Genomic DNA, 25,280 nt, shown 5'->3' on the forward strand with positions numbered 1-25,280 from the left:
GGCAACAAGAAAGTAAAGCTTTCAGGAAAAGATTATAACAGGCATGAAAGAGCGTAGAATAAGCTTTTGGTTTTGTTTGTTTGATACCTTGTTTTTTCTATTTTTCATGATGGGTCTGGGAATCCAACTTTGTTTTTTTAATATAGCAAGAACCGTTTCAAAATGACATTACAAAATCATCCCCCCATGATTTATCCCATGGAAGCAGTGATTGTGAAAGTCAGGCTTACTTTTGATTTTCAGTGACCATCAGTGCAGTAGAAATTAGACATATTAGTCACTGAGTGTATTTGTCTCATTGGCTGACCCACTTATAAAAAGTAATTTTTAAAAACCTGTTTAGGGGGAGAGGTTCTGAGACCTGGCATGTTTCTCGTTCTCTTTTAAAAAACTGATACCAGATTATTCTATTACAGTGTTATCTATTATGCAAGCTATACTGCTATAATATAATAAAAGATGGCTTTAAATTTTAAAAAGGAATATTAAATAGTATAGAAGATCCAGCGTGTCAAAACCATCTTAGCTTTGTATAATGGGAGCATAAGTCAAACAGTTGTTCATATAAAAATACAAGTTTCTTTCTTTTTTTTTACCATAAATGCACAAGGCAGGTTACTCTGCGGAAGAACCTGTGTTCCTTCTCTCCTGTTCTCTCCTGTCAAAGGTGCTGAAAATCCTGTCTAGCCTGAAAATGATAGCTACTCCATCCCTCCGCCCGCCATAGAAGCAGCAGGGCAGAGGAACTGTAAACAGGGGAAAGAAAGCATTTCTAGTCCTCCAATGAGCCTGTTTGGAAGTGGCATGCTGCTCATATGTCTTTGGGCAAGATGTAGTCACATGATCACCATTGGTTGTACGCTATCCTGGGGGTATAAATCTAACCACCCAGAGTGCTGGTATTGTAGAAGAAATGAACCAATGGGTTTAAAATTTTACTAGACTTTAACAGGCAAAAGATCCATGTAATCCGAAGCTAAGATATTAGAAATAATCCATCAGCAAGAACAAGAAGACATCCATGGGGTTTACTTAAGAGCTAGTAAACTCCAAGCCAAAGGCCTTCTCCTTTTTAGCACAGAGCGGTTTACGGTTGTCCCTGAAGACAAGGAGAAGAGACACAGGAGTGCCTCGATTAAAATGAAGATGATACACCTTAAGAATTCTGGCACAAGAAATTTTTGTATTGTAAGACATTTTCACCTGACGAGTGACTCACTACATAAAGCCAAGTGAAGATTCAGATTGTGTTTGTGCAACAGTGTGGCTTTCCACTGCTCCTTTGATGCATATCTGGGACGTGTAGGAGTGGCACTGAGGGTCAGGGTTACTCCATTACCAAGCTCTGAATGGGAGTCTTTGCTGGGGCCTCTACAGCTAGCTCTGCACAAAGAGCTCACATACAGAGACACAGAACACCTGGCTCTGGCCTTTAATCTTCAACTTCATTTTTTTCTAAAAGCTAAACTGTAAGTTTATTTTAAAATACCTTTACATATCCATGTGTATGTATGTGTGTGCGTGTGTGTGTGTGTGTGCCTGTGTGTGTGCGTGTGTGTGTGTGTGTGTGTGTGTGTGTGTGTGTGTGTGTGTTTAAATGCCACAGAGCCTATGTGGAAATCAGAGAATAACTAGCAGGAATCAGTTCTCTCTTTCTGCCATTGGCATGCTGTGGGAACTGAACTCAGGTTATCGGACTAGAATGCACAAATGTTTACTCACTTAGTTATCTCACAGGCACACTCCCCCTTTAATTACACAATCAGCTTCTTTACGTAGTACTTTCTAGTATTGTATCACTGCTCTTACCATTTGAAAATTAACAAAGCTTCTGGGGAAGCTGAGGCAAGAGGATCTCTCTACCCTAGTATTTTGAAACCAACCTGGGCAACACAGTGTGATCTTGTCTGAAAAAAAAGAAAAAGAAGAAGAAGATGAATTTATAATAATAATAATCTAAAATGACATACATTGTTTGCATTGAAGATGTTGTTTCTCTCATCTAATTTTTATTTTGTAAAAAATGTAAATCCTCAATACCAATTCTTGTATTATCCCATGGGATAATCCCACATTTTAATCCATTTTGTAACTCTCCTTTTATTTCTCTGACTTTGTGACATAAGAAAATAAACCCGTTTTTCATGCCCATAAATAATTAAAGGTGTTAAAATGTAAAGAATTGAAAATGAAAAATTGATATTTCTTGATCATCTGCTGGTGTGTGTGTGTGTGTGTGTGTGTGTGTGTGTGTGTGAGAGATATCTTTGGTTTCTCCCCCTTAACAGCCTTATAAAGTATATTTTTTTAGCCCCACTTTCATGGGTTTTAAAAAAGAAACTTCACGAACTGCTATAAACTCAGGTATGACACAATTAAAGAATTTTCACTGTAGCTTTATCATTCAGCTTCAGTTTTTAATTTTATAAACAATTGGTTGCAGATAAAAACACAATGGAACATAACAGTACTGACTAGATTCAAGATAAACATTAGCATCAATATCTTCCTAATGAAGAACCTTAAAATACAGCAGGCTATTTAGCTTTCCCTGTTTTGTTAGTTAGCTATGAAAAAGCCCACAGCACTTGAGATAGATTACAAATACCCATAGGCATCTAGTCCTTTCCCTCTTCTCAGTGGGAAGTAGCAATGGTATGGATCTGCCATTCTGGGAGGAGAACCCAGAGCACTGGCGACATTCTTGACAGGACTAGTTACTAGGAAAACATTTGTCAGCCAGCATCTGGTAAAAGAGAGAACAGAGCCAACGGTGTGTATTCTTAATTGCACTGTAGGCAGTTAGGATGTACTTAAGTCCGAGCCCACAGCATGAGTATCTATTGGTAACCAATGAATAAAGTGTTATAGATTATCCTGTAGTCCTTTCTCTGAAGCAGGATCTCTATGGATCCAACCAAAGCCTATACTATTGGTTTCCTACTTCCACCCCCTCCCTGCTCCACACACAGAGAAAGAAAAGAAAAAAATTTAAATGAGCCATTTAAAACCAACAAATTTCAAGCAATTTCTAAAAATATGACCAATTTGGGAGTGGCACTGACTCTAAAACTAGAGCAAATATGTCAAAGGCAATTTCGTTCCCAGTTCTACTTACAAAGAGGGCAGGGAACATACTGCAAAGACCCAAGATGCTTCGCGTGCAGAAGAGCAAACGCAGTGAACTAGAGGCCCTGCTCTGGCTGCTTCAGAGGCTTCTTACCCTGAGGGCTTGCAAGGAAGGGTCTTCTTGCAAACATAGCCAGCCAGGGAGCCAGATTGGTTTGTTAAACTGTCACTGAGATTAGAGCTTCCGGAAGCTCCAGTCCCGAACATCAAGTCAATTTCTTACAAAACTCTTTCTCATGTTGAATGGGAAAAAGATTAGACTGTTGAGTGCTTGGAGGAAAAAAAAACTAGCTGGTAGGCAAGCTCTCTCTTTTAAAAGAAAAATTCTCTTAGCTTTCTGAACTTGAATATAGCTTAATATGAGCAACAGGAAAAGACTCAATTGAGTGGGGCAGGGGTAAGAGAAGAAGATAAAAAAAACAACCCAGATCTCTCTTTGAATCAGTGTTTTACTGAATATCAGTGAAAGAAAATGCTTTCAAAGTTTTTGCACAGATACCATTGAGACAGGGGAAAGACTAACAAATACTTCTAAATAATGCATAGAGTCTTCACTAAGTGGGAGGAGGGAGGGGCAAGCACTGCCCAAAGATGCAAAAATGTGCCTCATACTGGCATGCCTCCTAATGCTGAGCGGCTAGGCTGCTCCTCAGACCACCATGTCAGACACTCCCTAGACACCTGCTGGGACATGGGGTTGGAAGAGCCTTCCCTGTAGATGGAACAGACAATATATGGAAAGGGCTCGTGCAGGGGACTTTCCAGGTAACTTACTCACCGTAAACCTCTGGCTGGTGCAGTGGTTTTGAGAAGCAGGGCTAGTGAATGAGTCTGCGTTACTGATGCCTTAACAGCGCGTTTGTTTAGCGAACAATTTCCAAGAATCTGTGTGAAGGAAAGGTCAACTGCTTTTTAGGGCGAGTAGACCAGAAAGGCTTTTGGCCTCAAATCAGAAATGTATTCTTATTTAAACACCACGTCTGGGATTTGAGTGCTCAGCTGAAAGTAGGAAGGTAGGAGTTTCTGGGTGGAGGAGACTGGGGATGCCCAGAAAACAAGCAGCCCGACCCCCAAGACATAGATCCGAGACTGGTAAAAAAAAAAAAAAAGGCAAGTGGGCAGGAAGCCGGCCTGAGAATCAGATTGCAAACACTGGGCAGTAATGGCATGTGTGTGGTCAGCCTGGGTTTCCATCCCTCTCAGTCCCTGCTGGAGTCAACAGGGAAGAGTGTGGCTCTGGTTCAAGGCTTAACACGGTGAGAAGGACCAGGTGCTGGGACACTGTCGGCTCTGCGCACTGCACGGAGCTCCTGTTGTATAACCTTGGCAGCTGGCCACAGCCACCCTGTGCCGCAAGAGTCACTGCTGCAGGCAGCTCCGGGACTCCCCTTCTTAACACACAGTTCTGGCAGTGGTACTTTGTTACGCTCCTCTCTCATCAATTCTTTCACCTCCTCACAGGTCTGGACGGCTTATGTGATTCTGTTTATTTTGAGAGATGGGACCTCACCATGTAAAATGGCAAAAAAAAAATCCTAAGAGCTCTGCCTCCTGACTGTTGGAGTTAAAGATACGCACCACACACCACATATATGCATGGATGTCCATGAAGGCCAGAAGACGATGGATGCTGGAGTCTCTTGGAGCTGGAGTTACAAGTGTGAGCTTTCGGATATGGCTGCCGAGGAACCAAACCTGGATCTTTTCAAGGAGAAGCAAAAACTGTTACCTACTGAGTCGTTGCTCCAGGCCTTTCTGTCTGGGTTTTCCAAAATACATCTCTCAAGCGGGCCAGCCATTTGGAGCCCTTCTTTATGTTGGACACGGGTTTCCCCAGTGCCAGCTTGTTGACCAGCAAGAGCCAGGTCTTATTCACCTCTCATTCTCCTATCAAACCCATCTCTGTCCTTAGAAATAAGAAGAAATATTTGTTTAGGAAACAAAGAGGAATGGCAGCTGTGGGAGAGTGACAAGGTCTAATCGCAGCACTTGGGAGGCAGAGGCAGGCAGATCATCATGAGTTCAAAGCCAGCCTGGTCTACAAAGTGAGTCTAGGACAGCCAAGGATACACAGAGAAACCTTGTCTTGAAAAACAAACAAACAATAACAACAAAAGGAAAACAAGAATTTGTGGGGGTGGGTAGACTGTGTGTTGTGGGGAGGCACATGTGCATTGTATATGAAAGTTTGCTAGAAACCATGAGACACCCATGGGTGTCATTCTCAGCAATCTCACCTGCCTCCTTTGAGATGGAGTCTCTTATTGGTCTAGGGCTCACCAATTAGACTAAGCTGATAGGCTAGTCAGCCTGTGTCGGCCTCTGCATCACCTGAGTTATAGTACATACCACTACTATGCTCAGGAATTTTATTTGAGTCCTGGGATCCCATGTAAGTCCTCATGCTGGCAGAGCAGGCTGTTTACTGACTTGGTTTCCCCCCAGCCCTCAAGTGGAAAATCTTACTACCAAACTGATAAAGGGAGGGCAGAGTCTGGAGCAGTGGCACGCTGGGGAGAGACTCTTCTCCATCTGAACCCAGAGAAGAGTCTTAGTACTGGAATTATAAGGGACTTTAGATAGCCTCTGGTCCAGTCCTTTCCTTTTAGAAGAAAGTCACTTTACCATATGACTGCCTAAATGCCAGCTGAACCAGGATGACACCAATGAACATGCCCTGATGGGGAAAAGCCCACGAGGCCTCAACCCTACACAAAGAAGCACAGGCAACCGAGGAACGCTGGAAGTGAAGGAGGCAGTATTCACCAGGGAAGATCACACTAATTGATTGTTCAGTGCCAAATTGTGAGCCCTGAAAACTTACATACAAATAACATTATATGGACATAAGTTATATCCAAGACTATATTTGTATACACGAACACACATGTGCGTAGAATAACAATTATTGAAAAAAGAGACTGAATTTGAAAGAGAGTGGGGAGGAGTATATGAGAGGCTTTGGAGGGAGGAAAGGTAAGGGAGAAATGTAATTGATATAAAAGAAGGGGAGAGTCGGTGAAGGTTAAGCAACTAATCTAAGATCACATGGCCACCTGAGAGCAAATCCCATTTTACTAAGTCTGGAGCTTAGGCTGTAGTCTCACTATAACACGCTCTATCCCTTGAGAGTAAGAGGGAGATTACACAATGTTTAAATTCACAAAATTCATAGAAACTGGAAAATTAATTTATAAACAATAGCCGTCACCTAATGCTAATTCAGCATTTAATACCAGTAATCCTGGATAATGGAGCTAGTGTAGAAGAGTGATCCACGTGGGCTTCACACTGTAATTTAGCATTAGTTAAGGACAAAACCTAAAAAAAAAAAAAATGCAGCTTTGAACCAAGTACAGAAAATATCTAATCCTTATTAATTTTTCTTCTTGTGGCTGGCCTGAAACCTGCCTTCTTTTGTTCAGCACATTTCTATTCTTTAAAATGTATTTGTAAAATCTGGGATGTTGTAAGAGGAAACCCACTTTGGAAAATTGAATTAACTTTTTCCATTGCTACTTACTTAATTGTTGCAAAGGATTTCAAGAGGGACCTTCCTACCATGGTACAAGCACTACCTTGTGCTCATTTTATAGCAGTGTTTAAAAGATCCAGCCTCTTTGGATCCAACAGTTAAATTAGAAACTACATTTTTGAGAGATGGCTGTGTTCATACAAATGCCCTTAGAAAAGGTGCGCCTTTACATGCTGGAGCAACAGATTCCTGATAGTCTTTCAGTTCCTAGAAAAGGCCTTATGGACTATTTGAGAGTGAACATTTCAGGGATGACATATTTATAGGCTTCATTTACACAGACATTATATATTGTAACTTAGATTTTTTTTCACATAATAAATTTCTGTGGCATTTTCGAGATTTTTCTAAAAGCAACATGATGCCCAGCCACATGCTCAGCATAGCATACGTAGCCTAGTGTATCAAGTTGTACACAATGCAAAAGGCAAACAAGCCAAGAGAAAGACCTCGCTGGAGCAGGAGCCTTGGGAAGACTCTATTACTTTATCCACATGCTGTTTGGCAGCTCCCAAGGCTTCGGCTTTTTAAAATAAATTTGATTTCAGAAAAGTTGCTGTAATCCAATTCAATTGTTCATTTCATGGCATTCTTTATATTTGTGATAGTATAGTCGCAAGTAGATGACAATGTGTTTTAAGAATCATTATGGCAAACATTTAGTTACAGATATTAAAGGCAAGGAAAACAGAGAGATGAGATGTACCCAATGGATAAAGGCCAAGAAAGTATTATCCTGTAACCCACTATAAGGAAAACCTAGTTTTCTTTTAACTTGCAATCAACTCTTTTAACATTCCCAGAAATATTAAAACCGGCTATGATGGCACACACTGACAATTCCTGCACTTGGAAGGCTGAGGTAGAAGCACCAGGAGTTCAAGAACAAGCTGGGTTACATAATGAGACTGTTTAAGAAGGACAGATAAAGGGAGAAAGAGGTGTAGAGGAGAAATGAAGAAAAAGAGAGAAAAAGAGAGTGTTGAGGGATGACAAAAGGAAGGTGAAAAGAAGGATTGGCAGAAGGGAGGGAGGGAAAGAAGGGTGGAGGGGAGAGAGGGAGGGAGGGAGGGAAGGGCAGATTCTTGGCATATCTCTGTTCAGCTGAGGGGATATGGAAGTGCATGGATCCAGTGCCAACCCTTATAGAGATGAAGAAATGGGAAAGACAGACAGACAAGAGACTAGAGAGAGGGCTGTGGGAGAAATGTTGTGGCAGAATCCTGTGACAATTTGCGCTCAGTCAGACCTGAGGGGATAAATGTGGCCTGAGGAAATAGTCAGGAGATCACAAGAAGGCTTCAGGAAGGAGGAAGTCATCTTCAGTAGTTGCAGAAGTGTCACACAAAGGTCCCTGGCATCTCGTAGGTGAACAGGAATAGACAACAAGTGCCATCAGAGAGCAGACAGGGCCTCTGGGAAGGGGAAACAACACGCAATCTGAGCAACAAGGTCAGGTTGTGAGGTAGGCAGCCCTTACACTTTAAAGTACTTCGATGCCAAGCCATAGGATTTGGATTAGCTTATTTCCCATAGAGAGTCACCAAAGGTGCTTCCTTTCGATTTAGTGAGACTGTGGTGCGATCAAATCCTAATACAGAGCTGCGGGATGTGGGTGACTGGTGGGAAAGGGACTAGGACAAGGAATTCTTTAGAAAACAATTCCGATGGAAGGCGGAGTAGCATAAACTTGACAGGTGAGAAGGGACTGGCAACAGTAACGTAAGTGTTGGGAATGGAGCTTGGGTAGAGACTGAAGCTATCTATGAAATGAGAAAGGGTACAAGTTTACAGGCAGGGTTGTAGGTGAGGGGTGAAGTGGATGTGGGCAGCTTGAATGTGAGGCATGTGAAATTGGATGTACCAGGGAGTATCCAAGTGGAATAGCCCAGAATATGGGCCAATGTTTGCTGAGCCTGTATATTGACCAGCATTCATCACCAAGCTGGAACAGGCCACTGAAGGGCAACTCATGTCTTTGTCACTGGATAAGTCACAAAATACACAAAATATTCTTATTAGGATAATACTCTGAGTAGCTTTGTGGTGAGAGAGTTGAGATCCCCAGAAGCTCTCACTCCACTGGTAAAGAATAGAGACCAGGAAATAAGTGCCTCCTGTCAGCCCAGAGCTGGTTGGCAGAAATATCTAGAAGGGAATACAGCTGCTTCATCAGTGCATTCCACCAAAAACTATTTTTTCAGTTAAAATTAAATTTAATGCTTGATTCAGTTAATACCCCAGGATCACCCGTGAGAAACAGTGGCACAGGCAACCTCAACATTGTCTTCTCAGTCTAAAGTTCTGTCATGATGTGCCTGACTGTAAGAGAAACCCAGCAGGCTAATGTTGTTTTTCTGTGGTCACGCTCGGTAAGTTTGGGTAAAAGACAAACAACAAGTTTGTATTTTTTAAGTTTGGTTTCCATATCGATTCAAATCATTTTGAGGCCCTGATAACTGTGGCAATAAGTGTTTGCACTTTCCCGATCATTGGGAAAATGCAAGTGAAAACAGTATATTTCTACATATTTTAGAATAATTAAAATGAAAAAGACAAGAGATCAAACACCACCAGCTGTGTGGAGCAAGCCTCAGCCACTGCGGGCAGGGCTGTAAATTGGTGCAACTCTGCTGAGAAGCTGGCCTCGACGAATAAATCTGAACATATGCATGTCCTGTGGCCCAGCCATTCCTCCATACTTAAATGCCAACAGAACACAGCTCCCCGAAGTGACAGGCATGCAGGATAATGTTCATAGAATATTCATATGAGTCTCACAGTGCAAAGTCCCCCAAAACAAAAAAAAAATTATGCACGGAAGAATAACCAAATAAAGGCACATTCACAATATACTGAACAGGGATGGAACGCGCACACATCATAGCTAAATCTTACCAACCAAGTGTTCTGTGAAGGAAGTCAGACACAAACGGGACGTAGAAACACATCAATTCATAGAAATAGTTTCAAAATAAACAAAATTGCATTGCGCTGGTGGAAGACAGGAAATCATTGCTTTTAAGATGGGAGAAATAATATCTGGGGTAGGAGAATGTGGGTAAAGTTCTGGTCTTTGACTTGGCCCTGGTTATACAATGTAGTTTATAAAAATTCAGGCACACGCTTCCTCCATAGGAAGAAAATGTAAAATCTCTTTACTGTCTGCCATGGCATGCTCTATGAATAAGTAGTTCTAGACTCACCTATGTAGTTATCTTTTAAGCATCTGTCTTACCTATTATAGCAGCGAGATCAGTACTTCCTGGATAAATCGTAGATTGTTGTAGTGCAGAAAGCATCTGTGGTGCCCCGACTGGTCCTGACTGGCCATGAATCCCCAGTGATGAGGTACAGAGCTGGGGCACACCACAGCAGTACCAGGGAGCTAATAACGGTGGCACCTTGCTCTGGGCACATGGAGCTTACTCACTAGACACCAGCTAAGGCAATTTGTCCTTGGTATTTGTCCTCGGACATAGGAAAATAAAAACCATAACCACCTAGCAGCTTATCCCTTATAAAAGAGCTGGCCGGAAATCATTATATGAAATCCCCGTGTGCTATCCCTCCTGTACACTGCATTCTATTTTCACAACTTACTGCTAATGAAAGTAATGTTGATTTTACTGTAAATGGTGCTTGCTACTATTTCAGATTTATAGGAGTGTGTCCAATTGCTTAGGCTATAATTCTAGGAACAACACAGTGTTAATATTTAAAACATCAAGGTGAGAAGACTTATAATTAAAATTGAGAATTTTTTAATTCAATGGAGGTCTGAAGATAGGGAGAAAGTTCAAAAATTGTATCAAATACTATATATTCATGATAAGATTTTAAACTCCAAGTTTTTAATTATTTTTATGGGATATTTCACAATCACATTTAATTTGTATAAAATGAAAGAATTAAACAGGAAAAACATTGTTAGGTTGTAAAGAATACTTAAAACTTGTTAACAGTAGCAAAATCTAATTCTCACATATTTTCTTTGTCCAATTTAAATAAAATATGACTCTGGGTCTGAAATCCCATGATTTACTTACTTATATTGCTTTATATGTACAAAATATCTTTGGGTTTTTGTTATTGTTGTTTGTTTGTTTGTTTGTTTTTGAGACACAGTCTTGCTCTTACTCAGGTTGGTCTCCAGCTAAAGTGGTATTCCTGCCTCAGCCTCAAACAAACACAGGTGGTTGTCCAGGTGTGTGGTCCAGGTGTGAGGTCCAGGTGTGAGGTCCAGGTGTGTGGCAACCCATTGGCTTCAAACCACCTCTGGGTAGTGGGAACTCAGCCCCAGAGCAGCCTATCAATTATTTAACAGCCACAAGTCCCCAAAAAAGTACCCGGTGACAGAGGCATTTGCACAACATCCCACTGGAAGAAACTAATGGAAGGAAGGAAGGAAGACAAAGACATTTAGACACTTGCCTGGAAGAACTTTTAATACAGTCACTTAGTCTAAGTGCTGGGCTTTCCTTCTTCAGCATAGTGAAGGAGATGTTGTTATGCATCTCTTCTCATTTTCTGTGGCCAGTGAGAGGCAGCTTAGTCTACTGGATTTATAGGTACCACAATTTACTTTGTTTTTAAATCCTAAGGATCCCTTTTGCTCTCCTCTTTATTTTGTTTTTGTTTTTGTTTTTTTGTTTTTTGAGTTTTTTTTTTACTTTTTTTTCTCCTTTATTAATTTATTCTTGTTACATCTCAATGGTTATCCCATCCCTTGTATCCTCCCATTCTTCCCTCCCTCCCATTTTCCCCTTATTCCCCTCCCCTATGACTGTTCCTGAGGGGGATTACCTCCCCCTGTATATGTTCATAGGGTATCAAGTCTCTTCTTGGTAACCTGCTGTCCTTCCTCTGAGTGCCACCAGGTCTCCCCCTCCAGGGGACATGGTCAAAGGTGAGGCACCAGAGTATGTGAGAAAGTAATATCCCACTCTCCACTGTACTGTGGAGAGTGTTCTGTCCATTGTCTAGATCTGGGTAGGGGTTTAAGGTTTACTGCCTGTATTGTCCTTGGCTGGTGCCTTAGTTTGAGCGGGACCCCTGGGCCCAAATCTGCCTATCATAATGTTCTACTTGTAGGCTTCTAGGACCCTCTGGATCCTTCTACTTTGCCATTCTCCCATGCTTCTCTCATCTAGAGTCCCACTAGAATGTCCTTCCCTCTGTCTCAGTTTCCTGGTAAGTGAAGGCTTTCGTGGGACATGCCCCTTGGGCTAATATGCAAATATAAGTGAGTATATACCATTTGAGTCTTTCTGCTTCTGGGTTAACTCACTCATTATGATCATTTCTAGCTCAATTCATTTATCCACAAATTTTGGGAATTCCTTGTTTTTAATAGCTGAATAGTATTCCATAGTGTATATGTACCACAGTTTCTTTATCCATTCTTCTATTGAGGGACACTTCGGCTGTTTCCATGTTCTGGCTATTATGAATAAGGCTGCTATGAACATGGTTGAGCAAATGTTCTTGTTGTGTGCTGGAGCATCTTCTGGGTATATTCCAAGGAGTGGACTAGCTGGGTCTTGAGGAAGCCCTATTCCCATTTTTCTGAGATAGCACCAGATAGATTTCCAAAGTGGTTGTACTAGTTTGCATTCCCACCAGCAATGAAGGAGTGTTCCTCTCTCCCCACATCCTCGCCAGCATGTGGTGTCGCTTGAATTTTTGATCTTAGCCATTCTGATGGGTGTAAGATGGAATCTCAGAGTTGTTTTGATTTGCATTTCCCTGATGATTAAGGAGGTTGTTGCTCTCCTCTTAATTGACCTTTAAGTTCTGAATTAGTGAGAAAATTCTGGATTTCCTCCCATTTATTTATTTATTTATTTAGGCACTTTACGCCTGATCCCACCCCCTCACTCCTCTCTTCCAAGTCCCATTCTTCTTCTTCTCAGAGAAGAGGAGGTCCCAAGAGGTACCAACCCACCCTAGCACCTCAAGTCACAGCAGGACTAAGCACATCCCTCCCACTGAAGCTAGACAAAGGCAGGCAACAGAGTCAGAGACAGCCCCTACTCCCATTGTTAGGGGACCCACATGATGACCAAGCTGCACATCTGCTACAGATGTGTAGGGGGTCTAGGCCAAGTCCAAGCATGCCCTTTGTTGCTGTTTCAGTCTCTGTGAGCATCCATGGACCCAGGTTAGTTGACTCAGTAGGTCTTCTTGGGGTGTTCTTGACGCCCCTCTGGCTCCCTTAATCCTTCATCCTACTCTTTTACAAAACTCCCCTAGTTTGGCCAGTTGTTTAGCTGTGTGTATCCACATCTGTTTCCATCAGCTCCTAGGTGAAGCTTCTCAGAAGACAGTTATGCTGGGTTCCTGTTTGCAAGCATAGCAGAGTATCATTAATTGTGTCAGGGATTGGATCTCTCCCATGGGGTGGGTTTCAAGTTGGGCTAGACATTGGTTGGCCATTCCCTCAATCTCTGCTCCATCTTTATGCCTGTACTTCCTGTAGGCTGGGCACAGTTTGGGTTGAAGGTTTGTGTCCCTCTTTTTCCATGAAAGTCCCACCGGGCTACAGGAAGTGACCCAGCTATAACACTTCTGGACATATACTGAAAAGATACTCTACCATACCACAGGGACACTTGCTCAAGTATGTTCATAGCAGCTTTATTCATAAGAGTCAGAAATTGGAAATAACCTAGACATCCCTCAAATGAAAAAGAAAACATGGTACATTTACATAATAGAATACTACTCAGCTATTAAAAGAGAGAGAGAGAGAGAGAGAGAGATATCATGCAATTTTCAGGCAAATGGGTGGAACTAGAAAATATCATCCTGAGTGAGGTAACCCAAACCCAGAAAGACACGCATGGTATGTACTCTCTTATAAGTGGATATTAACCCTAAAGCACCGGCTAACCATGTTATGATCCACAGACCTAAAGAAGCCAGGAAAGGCCTAAGGGAGGATGCTCGAATCCCACTCAGAAGGGGAAATAGAATATACTTCTAAAGTACATGGAGGGAGAGAACTTGGTGGGAGAGGGGGTGGAAAGGGTAACAGGGGTGGGATTCAGGTGTTTGGAGTATGAGAGTGGAGGGTTTAGGTAGAGGGAGGTTAGAGAGAGAGAAAGGAAATCAGTGGGGGTTATCTCTAGGTCAGGGGAGGCTCTGGAGTGTCTATGGGGGTGACCCTAGCTGAGACTTCCAGCAGTGGGGATATAAGAAGATTCTGGAACCATGCTTCCTCTCAGCTTTCTTATTTTTTATTCCTCACCCCACTGTCAAAGGCCTTAAGGAAAGTTTTTAAAGCCTTATTTCCTTAAAAACATCATTGAAATCAGAATTTCCAAATAAATAGAACCTTCTACTAGACATAGGCCCTGCATGACAGGAAACTCCAATTAAAAGAAGAATAACGATTATTGCGAACATTATAGTTTTTACAAAAACAACCGCTAATTTTCAGTGTAAAATATGGAAGAAAATGAAAGTCTTAGTAAAATGAACACAAGCTTAAAGTCTCCAGTCAAATGAACACCCAGCACCAGAAAGTGTGGGCAAAATAAAGGCAAAAATGAAGGTGATGGGTGCGCTGATTAAAAACAGTTTAAAAAAATGACCCTCGCTGGAACACAGAGTGGAAAAAGCCAGAGCTGGGATTGCCAAACGTTTACAAAGACAAGGTTGTTCAGAAGAGTACGTGACTTAGACAGATTCTTCTGGGAAGATTGGTCGATAACACAAAACTCAAACTAACATTTGGACTTTGTCCATTTCATGTGCTGTGAAGACATTTTTGGCATGCGATTTAAAAATGCCTCCATATCATTTTATCACTCAAAATACAGGGAGGATGCCTTTCTGCAGTTGTGCTCTGAGACACACAGAATGCTGAGGCAGAGGTTGCATTGCCCTACACTGAGGCAAATAATACCTGTGCCCAGGTGGCGCTGATTGCCTTCCCTCTGCACTAGAAGACACAGGTGGAAGAAACATCTGTCTGTAGTTTCTCCGTCTGAAGCAGGAGAACATTCTAGTACTTGCTCCTTTCCATTATTTCAAGATTGTTCTGATGCCTAAAATCTGCTACTATACTGCATAGTGTAAAAAAAAAGAAAATCACATAAGAGAGGGGCACTGTCTACTTGCTTTTGAAATTACCAGCCTTTTTCTAGCCAGGCATGGTGGCACACACGTTTAGTCCCAGCACTTGGGAGGCAGAGGCAGGCAGATCTTTGTGAGTTCAAGGCCAGCCTGATGTATAAAGAGAGTTCAAGACAGACAAGGCTGTTACACAGAGAAACCCTGTCTCAAAAAACAAACAAACAACAACAAAATTACTAGCTTTTTACAATGTTTGTAACTGCTGGGAGGAAGTCTATGTGCCACAGAGCATGAGAATCTGGCAAGTTTCAAATGTTTATAATCAAGTCCTTTCTGGGCACGCCCAGGGTCTGCTCTAAATTTCAACCACAATAGAGACGCTTAGTTGGGGTAACAGAATAATATAATGGAGTGTTGGTGATATTTAGATCCACACAGCATTTCTAAGATTAAAATTTGATTTTATAATGGAATTATAATTTCCTGTATATTTATCAAAGAAATATTTGATACCAAAAAATATTTATCAAAGAAATGCATTCTGATACAACTAGCCAGAGCTTTTCTACCATTCTGAAGCCTGGCCTGTGACTTCCGGAAGCTTCAGAGTGGCAGCAATGCCTTCAGGGTCTCTCTGCTATTTAACTTCTCTCAGGGCTGCGGCAAGGCACTGCCCCCAGCCATACCATGCTCCCTGGGTAGGTGTGGTGACCAGTGGTTGCCTTGGAGAAAAGACGATATGAACCGCCAGGTAGTTGCGCACACCTTTAATCCCAGCACTCAGGACACAGAGGCAGGTGGATCTCATCGTTCGAGGCCAGCCTGCTCTACAAAATGAGTTCCAGGACAGCCAGGGCTACACAGAGAAACCTTGTCTTCAAAAACCAAAAGCCAAAAGGGAGCAGGAAGGATGGAGGGGGGAGGGGGTGGGCAAGAGAGAAGGAGAGAGAGAGAAGATAATATGAAGGAAGCCACCAGAGCTACGTGAGCTATGTGAAACAGCAGCAACTTTGGCTAGTCTTCAGCTTTAATTAAGTTAACAACTGTGGAAACCTATTTGGATAATAATGCACTTTTATTTTTAAAAACTAGTTGTCAACCTTCGCTACAGAAGGAGAAATATAGCATGGGTGACGATGCAGTCATTTAAGCAGTTTGAATAATGTTTTGCAAAGATTTAAAGACCAGTAGCAGGTGGACACACACTGTTTGGGAGACTGATGGACACCAGCTGCTAGGCCAGGCAGCAGAATACTGGCCTAATATGAAACAGGTATTTGGTTATGGGAAAGCTCAATTTATTTTTTAATTCTTGATTTAAAAGAGGACATGGAAGTTATGCATACCAAATTTGCTGATGATAAAATATTGTGGCCTAGAGGCTCCAAGGTAGATTTTCCAAACAAAAATGACCACCATAGAGTAGAACTAAGTAAAGCAACAGAACAGAAATTGATTTTTTTTTTCATCACGGAACCCCAAACCATTGCTCTCTCAAGTCAGTATGTGTAATTGATTTTGGGCTTAACTGTATTTTGGCTTCAAAAGACAAGGGATTTAGAAGAGACCACGGTAAGTGTGGAGAATGGCAGAGGCCCTTATACACTTGACTTCTTACACTTTCCTATGGAGGGTTAATTTTTTAAACAAAGGTGAGATTATGAGGCAGCAATTAAGTTAAAAAGTGGAGTTTGGCCCATAGGTTTCTTATTTACTTACCTTCATGTTTTAGCTATATTTTGAATTAGTCGCTCACTTTGAGAAATTCCCAAATGTCGCAACTATATCTGGACAGTTGGCTCCCCTTGTGTCCCAGTGACATGTAACACACTCTCAACACCACAGGCCTGTGTGTCTCCCACACCCTGCTTTACTCATCCGCATGCCCTGCCCCCAGCATTTGAACGAGTGTGTGACTCTGGTAAGGTAAAGCAAGGATGACTTTTGCAAACAGGGAATGTGCTTCCAAATAGCAGACTGCCTCAGGAGGTGCTGCGTGCACTCTATGTCCTGCAGGAAGCGTTGTTGAAATTGCTTGGCGAGGTTGTCTGGGAGGATTCTTGCACAGGGCTGGAGACTGGGCAAGGTAGTGTTTTTCAATCTTTTTTAGAAGGAAGAGATTGTGTGGTATCACTTGCTTATATTACTTTGACTCTAACAAGTCTTTACCCTCCAGAAATGTAAAATCTAAGTTACAATCTGATGTTTTAGTTCTGATTCCTTAAATTTGAAATAAAGGCTGGAATTTAAGTTACGTTTCAAAATCATTGCTGCCTCTCTAAAAACCTTAAATTATAACTCCACACACTGAGTGTTTACGATGTGTGGACACAAGCTGCATCTGTGCTCTTTCATCTTCTACATAGTTTGGACGAGCGTTTTGGCGCTGAGCTCAGCTGGCCCTGCACAGCCAGGGATGGTTCTCGTCCTCCAAGATTCCTGGGAGGCTAGGTCAGCACAAGCAACACCGAGAAAGGCATGAGTTATGTGGACTCATTCCAGTTAGGAATCCTGAAGAGCTGGTTCATCTTTGAGGTACACGTGCGGATTCCATTTTCGAACACCAAGCTCCGACTCTTTGCAATGAAGTTTGCGGGTGTCTGTCATATTGAATGAGTGACTGCCATCCCCGGAGATAAAAAAAAAGTATGTGTAATAGGAAGATGTTGTTCTAAGGATCATCCACTCCCCCTAAAGACAAGACACAGGCACGTACACACACACACACACACACACACACACACACACACACACACACACACACACACATAAGTAAATAATAATAGAAATAGCACATTGTGAAATGGACCTCAGAGATGTGCCGAGAAGGGGAAGATGGTGAGCTAACGCAACACGTGGGGAATGAGCAAAGAGCAAAGATAACGGGAGCAAAGATAATGGGAGAAGGATGTGCTTCTCAACAGCTACAGCACTGTGCAGAAGCATGCTCCCCCATGCAGGAGGCATGCATAGCTATGTGAGAAGCCCCACTGATCCATCAGTGAAATCCTGCTTAGCAAAGAACGAGGTGAGGAAAGAGGCGGGGCATCCTGCTGAAGGAGGTTAGGAGGCTGCAGGTGGGTTGTGGCAATGAACTCTCTAGGAGCCCCCAGGACAATAAATCATGTTTCTAGAGGCAAAGGCACTGCAATGGAGCCCTGGCTGGTCTGGTGTGGTGGTGATAAACTAAGGGGAAATGCCTGATAAAGAACGGGAGACACTGAGCATACAAAATGCTGACAGAGAATTGAATAGAGAATTCTTGTTAGAGCCTGTTACATTTCATTTAAAATTATTATCTTAAAGGATGGAATTAGCCCCATAAGACAATAGACTTATTTTTTCTTAAAAAAAAAAGAAATTAAAAAAAGTTTGGATAAAGGTATAATTTTTAGGTGGAAATAAGGGAACTTAAGATGTCATGTCTTAACTTTGTCAGTAAAGTAGGCAGTAGGGGGCATCTCTGAAAATAAACACAGGGGATTAGAGATGGATTATGGGGAATGTAAAAAAAGGGGGCGGGGCAAGGGATGGACTTGCATGGAGACTATAGAACCTATGAACAAGGTTGATATTTAAGCAGGGAGGAAGGGGTGTGAACCTGTAGCTGAGTCCAGAATCATGATCTTGAGAACTTGGTTCCTGAGCCTTTGATGATAACCAAAGACAAGGACGTGGAGGAGGAGGAAGGAGGAGGAAGGAGGCAGAGTAGTAGTAGTAGTAGTAGTTGTTGTTGTTGTTGTTGTTGTCATGGGAGTTTGAGGCCATGCTGAGTATATCACTGGTGTGTTTGATCATATTGAGGATTCCAACATGGCGGGTGGTAGGGGTCAGGCTATGGAGACCAGCATTGTCAGGAGCAAGAGTAGAGAATGAAGGCATTGGAGGGCACCACAGGACACATAGACTGGAGGAGATGAAGCAGGGGAAAGGTTTTCCCCAAAATAAAAGAAACAACAACAAACTCCTGCTCGAGATTAGGCAATGGGGAAGACCTAGGTGAGTGTGTCTCCACAGCTGGGCTATTTTAGGGACAATGCACTTGAGTGACGAGTGAGAAGATGAGATGGAAGGTGAGGCAGTTGTGCAGTCACCAAAAATACTAAAGCCATGAAAGTGGCACTAGAGCATCGGATGAGGAGGAAGACGGAGACTCTAGAGCTGCCATCATGAGGACGTTAGAACATCTTAGAGGTGGGAATGGGGTGAGGTAGAGACTCGCTTACATAGATGTCACAGATCCTGGAAGAGGATCGCTGCCTGGGAATCAGTGAGAAAGATGAGCTGGAGGCAGTGTTTAAGGAGCAGCGTCCTTACTCATTCAATAGTTTTCTTTTCACATTCTGAGGCCTTGATTGTTTGAGGATTGCTACCCTGCCCAGTTTTGCACAAGCGGAACCTAAGAGCATCTCAACTGAGCTGCACAACTAGGCTCTTGCCTCCCGCCCAAAAGCCATTCTGACAATGCAGTCTGACAGTGCTACTTGGTCAGGACAGTTGCGATCCCAGCTTGTTTAGGGAAACAGCACTTCTCCCTTCTATCTCTGAGCTGGAGCAAAATCGGGGCTGACAGAGATGAAAGCTTAGGTTGGAAAAGAAGGTTCAATGGGAATCCTGCACACAGAATAGACACCTACAAGAATCAGAACAGTAGCTAAAATACCACAGCCTGGGCTGTTTAACAGCATTTGTCTTCATCTTCATTTGTTTGACCTGAGGCTGAGATCAGACAGTCTAGCCTTGCTGTGTCTCTGCTTCTTGCCAACATACTGATGTCACCCTGCGTGCAGCATTTAAAGTCACTTCCATACACATTCATGTCTTTTTCTTGGTCTTATGTCTCATTCATTATAGTTTCATTGACCTTGCTTTCCTTTAATAGACTACATGGTCAAATCACTCTTAAAAATATCTAGAAGCATACATGTAGAGTCCTTTAGAGGAGAAATTTAGAATGTGAATATACATACATACATGTTAGCTTAAACACTTGTGTTCTTTTTTTTTAAAAAAAGTACACAGTTCTGACAGAACATTAGATTACTGGGGATTTTATTGGTAACATCATCTACATATTTTGCCAGGTCTTTTTAAATCTTAAAACTTGAATGAATAAATAATTTTTAAAAATAACTTTAGAATTCCATAAGGCTAATGTTCATCATTTTTGGGGTTTTGATTTATACTTTCGGTCCTGAGAGGCACTGATAATGAGTTATTCCAAACAGAAGAAAAGATGCCTGGGCTCTTTCCTGGTCTTCCAGAGCCAATGCCCCTGGAGCACCGCATCAGACAGCAGGAGGGGGGAGGCTATATGGTTCACGTTCATCTGAGCCTCCGAATGTAGTCCTGCTTAGAAGGAATTCACAAAAGAGACACGTTCTGTTTAGAATCACAGACATCTAGGATCACAAGAGACCATTGCAGTTGCTGGCTCCCTGTGCCCTGCTGCTCCTTGACACTGCCTCTTCCTTCATGTGCTGCCCAGCCTTGCCTTCAGTTGCATCATAGAGACTTGTGTAATTACCTCACCGCACCGTATAACTGAGAGGGCCAGTGGTTATTTGTAAGCTTTCCACCCACAGCAGCAGCAGGCGTGGTGTGTCTATAGCCAGGCAGCGTTTTGATCCACATGCCCGTCCTGCCTCTCATCTGCCCAGCTTTGTGCACAAGGGTCTAGTCTTTCCTCTCACAGTCCTATCTTAAACAGTACATGCAGCTTCTGGAATCCGTCTTCTTCAGCTGGACTCTTTCAATTATTTCTGTGATTTGTTTTTAATTCCACATATTTTACTTCTCTCCTGCCATTGGTGAGGTTTTAGTAGATCTTTTTTCCTTGCCTTGCCATTATAGTTAGTGGAGCCAATTCAGTTCAATGTAATGGAATACTAACCATCTGATGGACTTGAATTCACAGAAACCACTTGCTTAGGTACCCTTTTCCTCTCATGAACAGCTAAGCTAATAATCAATGCTAAAATGCATTTATTACACAGATATTAGCAGATCTGCTATAGGAATAAGCAGATAGTTTCAGTACTCTGCCACTGGGAAGTGGAAATTAAGATTATCTATGAGTCTGAGCTACTAAAGGAACTTTTGGCTTCCGTAAGCATCCGTTAACATTAGATGTCTAAGGAAGCAAACCTGTGTCCATGGCTCACCTGCTGGCTTTTGCGAAAGGGTGAAAACATCACTGTTCCATCAGCTGCTCTCCTAGGGCTTAGATCTGACCCTGCCCAACCTCCCAACTCCTTTACTTGTCAAAGCTCCCTCCCTTAACACTCTCTTGTCTGTGGGGGACACTGAGGCTTGGCGTTCTGCTGCTAGACTTGGTAGAAATGGACTTGGGGATAGTGGGAATGTGGCATGGCTCAGGTCAATATGACACAGCCATGGAAGTTTTTAATTGAGCAGCACTGAAACGTAGAATAGCTGGCAGTCATGTCGCCAGCTCTTAGAAAATTCTTGAAGGAAGCAGAGCAGTATGTAGTAGAAGTTTCAGCTTCTTTGTAAACTCAGTTATGGAAATATGTTTTTGTTTCAATACCAAACGTGGGATTTTAGTTTGGGCTCTAGTTTGTCCGCAGCTGATAATTGCCTTGTACCAGGCATAATCTTTGCCAGCTGCCAGCCTGCTCGAGCAGGACAGAGAGGGGTGTGGTCTAGGACTCTGAGGAAGATGATTAGGAGAGCTTGGAGAGAGAGACTGTGTGGCTTGGAGAGACCAGAGACTGGTGTGGCAGATGGAGAGAAACTCCAGACTCAGGGGCTTGGAGGAAGCTGTTTGCTGTGTTTGCTGTTGACAGAGATTGGTATTGCCGCTAAAGAACCCAATTGACCCTAAACAGCTGGGAGAAGTAAAGGGATCTGCGTCCCCTCTCCCCACTAACATTCTTTCTCGTATCCAGGCTTAAGGCGTTGGTGGAAGGGAGCTAGAGCCTTCAATATCCCAAATAAAATAGAGTTTAAAAAAGAAGCATCAATAGCACTAGAACAACAACAAAAAAAAAAGAAAAGAAAAGAAAAGAAAGAAAGAAAGGAAGGAAGGAAGGAAGGAAGGAAGGAAGGAAAAACCACTTCCAAAAGATGGAGAGAACCAAGTGTCATGACAGCCTCTGAAAGTAGCAGATGGCTCTATGACACTGAAGCCAGGTCGGTCCCTGTACTTTCCGGGTCTATGGATCTAGCATCTACGCTGGCTTTGTTTAAATGAATTTGATTGGGGAGTCTGTTACTGGTAATTGAAATGTTCCCAGTAATGTATGTAATTTGTCTAATTACAAGTTCCTCCAGCCCTTTAGATGGGATCTTTCACATTCTAGTGCTTCTCAAAGGGAGAGCTACCAGCTCCTCCCTCCTGGGTGGTGATAAAGTGCAGGCTCTGCTGGAGTGCTCCAACCTTCTGCACCAGAATCTAAACAGATCAGGCTCAGGAGCCTCAAGTTTGACAAGCAACCACTGGTGATTTTATGCAAATTAAATTAAGAAGAAAAAAAAAAGCTACCGAAGCCATGACTTTCAATTCTATCAACTTATATGAAGCTAAAAAAAAAAAAAAAAAAGGACATCAAATCAGCATGTGAGCTGCCAAACAGTAATTCTTTTCAAATACTTGATCACCAGATTTTAAATGTCAGCACTGATGCAGCTAGAAAACAAAGCGAACACTTCAGGGTGCACGGGGAAGGACTAGAGTGAGAGGCGCCCTGCTTCAACAACTGCCGAGGTCCCTCCCTGGTACCTGTATTCCAAAGACCACGAGAACACACACGGTTCTACCAGGCTCAAGATTAAGAAACATGGGTGAATACAGTGAAAAGGGGGAAAGAAGTAGGCTTGCCTGGAAAGACGCAGGCGACAAGACAGAACATGGCCGAGATGCAAGGCTATGTGATGGTTGTCAGTGTTTGCTCTTTCACTCCATTCCAATATGGGATCCACTTCCCACACTTGAATAGTTCCTCGTTTTCCAAGGTGCACAATAAGAAGGAAATGCCCTTCATCTGTAAGATCCCCCATGGACCGTTCTATTTCTCTGAACCTTCTATATTTTAATACACGTGTACTTAATTAGCCAAGTTTTTGAGCCAGACATCTTGTAGCTACAGGAATTCACTTCCAAACCATTTCATAGGAGACAGACTACATGGAGCAAATGGAGTGAGCTACTTGTCGGTGGGTATTCAGCAAAGGGAGGGATGTAATTGACACCCAGGCTGGCCTCAAACTCATGGCATCTTCCTGCCTCTGTCCCTCAAGTACAGGGGGGTTACAAGCCTGAGCTGCCTTTCCGGTTAATAAGATGTAAATCAAATAATAAGGCTATTTTTAAACCAAGAGGTTTAGATGAGGTGGGAACAGATTATACCAAACCAGGACATTTACGACTCAAAACAAGCATCTCTGGAGAGGTCTGGGTATCCTGGGACCTGGAGCACCAGGGTTGACCTTGGAGTACAGAGAGAATGAGGACAGCTGTATGCAAGAGTGTTGGCTCCCTCTGCACTGGCTCTGTGGCCTTTGGCTTTTATGTGAGAGTAAGCCAAGCTAGAGGATGCTCAGAGCTCCACCTAAGGGTGAGTGAAGTGGGAAGAAGGCTTTTAGGATCACTGTTAAGAGCATCATGGTACTGGACGGACCAGAAAAGGCTTGCTTGAAGGAATGGGAGTAGAACCCGCAGAGGCATTCCGGGGCTGGAGTCTATGCTGTACAGCTGAGACATGCTGGGAGAAAGGGGACAATTTTTTAACCTGTCTTGGCTAGTTGTATGTCAGCTTGTCACAAGCTAGAGTCAGTTGAGAAGAAGAGACCTCAGTTGAGAAAACACTTTTCCCCCTAAAAAAAAAATGCTCACCAGATTGACTTGTAGGAAAGCCTGTGATGCATTTTCTTCACTGATGGTTGATATGGGTGGAATCAGCCCATTTTAGGGACTGCCACCCACGAGGAGGTAGTCTAGGGGTTTACCAGAAAGCAGGCTGAGTGAACCTTGGGGAGCAAGCCAGTAAGCAGCACTCCTCCGTGGCCTCAGCATCAGCTTTCATCTCCAGGATCCTGTCCTGTCTGAGCTCCTGCCCTATCTTCCTTCCGTGATGGACTGTGCTACGGAACTCTGAACTGAAGCAAACCCTTTCCTCCACAAGTTGTTTTGGGTAATGGTGCTTTACCACAGCATTAGCACCCTGACTAAGCTAGTCTAAAGCAGTGGTTCTCAACCTATGGGTCGTGACTCTGGGAGTTGAATGACCTTTTCCAAGGGTCACCTAAGACCAGCAGAAAACAGAGAGATTTGCATTATGATTCATAATGTAGCAAAGTTATAGTTATGAAGTAGCAATGAAATAATGTTATGGTTGGGGGGGATCACCACAACATGAGGAACTGTATTAAAAGGTCGAGGCATTAGGAAGGCTGATAGCCACTGGACTATAGGATGTTTATTTACATAACACCCTTTGTTGGCTTTCAGCACCCTGGGAATTATTCCAAAGACATCAACAGATTATATGATCTAGAAACAAGTTCCAAACTCAAGGGTTCTAAACACCCATTGAGTTACAGTTATTCTCTGGATTAAAAAAACAAAACAAAACAAAGCAAAACAGAAAAACAGTTTTGTGAAAGGAAAAATTCCTTCTGAAAGACAGGGTATTTGGCAAATAAACTTAATTACAGTTTCTTTACTCCAGAACTTTCCACTAAGAACGGAAGCTTTTAAAAGTATTTTTAAGTGCTTTCCCATAAATATTCTGCCTCCCAGCTGAGATAACAAGTGAGAATGGTTAAATTCTGTCTATTTTATGATCCCTCTGGAAATAATAGTGTGCCCCTATCAGTGGTGTTTTATTGTAGGAGGTGTGATGCCAAGTGGGATAACTTTTTACTTAAACCTCATTTTCTCTTTCATATATTTGGTGAAATAAAGCAAATGAAATGTGGCTTTTGAAAAAAGTGGTAACCCATGCAAAGAAACAATTAGAAGGATTATTAAAAATCCATAAATCATATTAAATTTATAAAAAGCTCTGAGTGCCAATAAATAAGTCATGTCCTTATCTAGACACAGTCAAACTGTGCATCCATTAAAAAAAAAAAGCACAAGGGAATAAAAAGTCCAAGTGGAATGAGGATTCAGTAGATGAATTACTTCATCCTATACGTTGCGATTGGCTTTCTTTACAAGAACAATTTTTCCCCGGTGGTGATAAACACAGAGCGTCATCAATCCAGCTTTTTACCCTTGGTGGATACTTGTCTTTCTACATGCGTAATTTTTTTCCCTTTGGCTCCAGACACAAACCAGAGTATGATTGTGATACAGGATTTGTTTGAGGAGATTTCATCTGGAAGGAAGTCAAGCGGGGCGCTAGCAGGGGAGCTTTTACAGATTATGACATGTAATCTGGCTAATGCTCTCAAACACAAAGATCCGAATGTTGGGATAAGGTTACTTCATATGTGGCCCTGTGCCTCCCCTCCTGCAGCCCCTCAGAACTCACTCTAGAGTCTGCGAAGAGCCCAGCTTGCACAT

This window comes from Acomys minous (assembly GCF_964271855.1).
Source record: "Acomys minous genome assembly, chromosome: 8".
Taxonomy (NCBI): Eukaryota; Metazoa; Chordata; class Mammalia; order Rodentia; family Muridae; genus Acomys; species Acomys minous.